At 43.8% G+C, this 3,424-nt stretch overlaps 1 pseudogene; it reads right to left on the reverse strand.

The window, feature by feature from the left end:
* Positions 1–1,930: 1,930 nt before the first annotated feature.
* Positions 1,931–3,102, reverse strand: LOC112390646 (nucleosome assembly protein 1-like 1 pseudogene; annotated as a pseudogene).
* Between the last annotated feature and the right edge of the window lie 322 nt (positions 3,103–3,424).

A 3,424-nucleotide genomic window follows, 5' to 3' on the forward strand; every position in this document is an offset into this window, starting at 1 on the left:
GCTAATTTTTCCACTGTCATCATTCACCAGTCCTCTCTTCATCAGTCATTACCCTCATCTTTTACTCTAATTCTAGCCGTGCTGATTTTTTTTTTTTTTTTTGCGGTAAGCGGGCCTCTCACTGTTGTGGCCTCTCCCGTTGTTGCGGAGCACAGGCTCCGGACGCGCAGGCTCAGCGGCCATGGCTCACGGGCACAGCCGCTCTGCAGCATGTGGGATCTTCCCGGACTGGGGCACGAACCTGTGTCCCCTGCATCGGCAGGCGGACTCTCAACCACTGCGCCACCAGGGAAGCCCCATGCTGAATTTTTTTTTCCTTGAATATGTTTGATGGTCTTAAAATATGTCTACAAGATCTTTGGCACTCCTCCTTTCAAAAAGTTGAAGTGTAATTCTCTCCCCTTTCAATATGGGCTAGACTTAGTGACTCACTTCTAATGAGTAGAATGTGGTAAAGTGATGTTGCATGACTTCTAAGACTAGGTCATTAGGCATTGTGACCTCCTTGCTCTCTCTTAGGGAAGTTGTCATATTTCAAAGATACTCAAGCAGCTCTATGGATAGACTCACGTGGTAGTGAAACAGGAAGGAAGTGGGTAGGACACAACCTTTGAAAGAATGACATAGCCAGAGGACATGACATAAACTGATTAGAACCAAAAGGGTCCAATATGGGACAAGTCGACTTCCACTAGACCTTGACCCTCAGTATACGCTCATTGTACTACATACATTAGCATGCTAAATGACACACTGGCAGGTGCCGTGACAGTTCCAAGGCCGACCATAAGGATCAAAAAGTGGGTGGTGGGGCTTCCCTGGTGGCGCAGTGGTTGAGAGTCTGCCTGCTCATGCAGGGGACACAGGTTCGTGCCCTGGTCTGGGAAGATCCCACATGCCGCGGAGCGGCTGGGCCCGTGAGCCATGGCTGCTGAGCCTGCGCGTCCGGAGCCTGTGCTCCGCAACGGGAGAGGCCACAACAGTGAGAGGCCCGCGTACCGCAAAAAAAAAAAAAGTGGGTGATGGCCCAATTCCTGGAAATCCCAGCCTCTTCCTGGAATAGCTAGAATACTCCTTCCACTGATTAGCCTGTGAAATTACCCACCCGTATAAAAACTGACAACCCCATACCCTGGTGCTGCTCTTGCATTCTGAGATGGCCCACACTCTGTGGACTGTGTTTCTCTCTAAATAAATCCACGTCTCACCTACCACTTTATGTCCCACTGAATTCTTTCTGCAATGAGACATCAAGAACCTGAGCTTCATTAAGTCCTGAAACCAGGTGTGTGATTTCAGTTGGAAGACCTTGGGTTTTGGCCATGTTCGAGTCCCAGCCTCTTGGGTTTGAGTCCCAGTCTGGGTTTTGGCCGGGGTGAAGTCCTGGCATGTGGGGTCAAGTCCCAATCTGAGGTGCACGGTTTCAGTAGGGAACTGAGGCCTCCTGCCAACAACCATGAGAATGAGCCATTTTGGAAGCAGATCCTCCAGCCAAATTTATTAAGCACCCAGATTACTGCAGCCCCAGCCAATATCTTGATGGTAACCTCATGAGAAACCCTGAGCCACAACTACCCAATTAAGTCACTTCCAAATTCCTGACCACAGGGACTTCCCTGGTGGTCCAGTGGTTAAGACTCTGCACTTCCACTCTTCCCTGGTCAGGGAACTAAGACCCTGCATGCTGCACGGTGTGGCCAAAAATTTTTAAAAAAAAGAAAGTAAAGAAAAAGAAAAAAAAATTCCTGTCCACAGAAACTGTGAGATCATTTTTTTTAATTTGATATTTTTATTTTAAGCTACAAAAACAAGCAAACAAACAACAACAAAAAACTTGAAATAGGCTTTTCAAGTTATGTAAATTCCTCCTTTCCAAGGAAGCTGAATTTAGATCAGTGCAAGTTACCCTCAAGGCCACATACAGCCTGCTTCACGGCTGCTTTCTCTCTGTTGGGTTTTGATCCTTCTTTGAGTCATAGTCTGGATCATTTTCCTCATCTCCTTCTTCTTCCCCTTTCTCATCCTCTTCTTAAACTTCTTCATCATAATCATCATCATCTTTAGTAACTTCTCCAGTAAAGTATACACTGATCTTGGGATTATACATTCATGTAAAAAGTGATGACTTCCAAGGTCTGCAGCAAGGATAGCTTCAGCAGCAGCAACCAGATCTCCACTCTCAGGAACTTCAGGAGGTGCAAAAATATTAAAGAGTATTAGAAACTGTTTTGGTCACAGTACAGACTGCCCCAAGTCCCTTGTTTCTGCTTCTTAATGATTTTTAAAGTGACAATTCTTTCCTTTTTTCCAATCTATGTGGACCTTGTACAACCCTTAATTTCTGGTCCATCAGAAGAAAAAGGAACAGAATCATCTGGTTCTGACTTATACTATGTGTCTTTGTCAACAGTTCACTTGTAAAATATTCACTGGGTTCAAAGTGAAACTCGAAGACAAAACTCATAGGCCGGTCTGCATCTAAGGACTTCACTTTTCTTTCAAGTGCTTCAGAATATGTTTATCATGTTCCTGAAACATATCACTGAGCAAGTCAACATTCTTAAAAATGGTCAACCAAAATTCAGGAATTCCCTTGGGGTCTGCTTTTTCTTTATCTTTTTTCTCATCTTCAATCTTGGCCTTTTCTTTCAGTTCTTCCAAAATTTCATTTTCCTCATCTGGTTTCCATTCACATTCTTCTTATGTAGGTTCATAAGTGATCTCAAATCGCTTATCAAATAGAGGCTGATAGAGAACAGTATATTTTCCTTCAAGATCATGAACTTCCTCATAGAATTTGGCTTCTATATATGCACATTTAACTTGAAGGATTTTCAGAGCGTTCACTTGTCTTTTAACTACCCTAGGCAAGCTTTCAATGTATCCTGTTGGTGTTTCTACCAGACCATCAAATCTTTCTTGAAGAGCTACAAGAATCTGAGGATTTTGCAACATCTGAACAGTCAGCTGACCTGCTTTGATATTTGATTCTTCACTAGTTTCTTCTTCTTCTACTTCTTCAACATCAACCAAACCTTGATCAAGTTCAGACTGCTCTTTCTTGTCAATGTCTGTGTTACTGTAAGGACTCCAAATATCGGTGGCTAGCACAGGGAACCAGGTGGCTGGAGCTGCGCAGGTAGTGAATCAGGATGGCAGCCAGGGTGGGGGGCAGGGGTGGGAGCAGAAGGTGGCACCATGAGCAGATGATGCTAAAAAAGCAAATATTTGTTTCTTAAGCCACTAGATGTTGGGGCTTAAAAAAGAGATAACTTATATAATATGACATGCTACATGTCACCCTCAAGTCAAACATCTTAAGATGTTTACCTCACTAATCCTCAGTCATCCTTAAAGATGTTCCCCAGTCATCCTTATCCTTATCAGCTTCAAGATCATTTTTTCCAGGCTTCTTTAACTACTG

This window comes from Neophocaena asiaeorientalis, unplaced genomic scaffold (genome assembly GCF_003031525.2).
Source record: "Neophocaena asiaeorientalis asiaeorientalis breed wild unplaced genomic scaffold, Neophocaena_asiaeorientalis_V1.1 scaffold39, whole genome shotgun sequence".
NCBI lineage: Eukaryota > Metazoa > Chordata > Mammalia > Artiodactyla > Phocoenidae > Neophocaena > Neophocaena asiaeorientalis.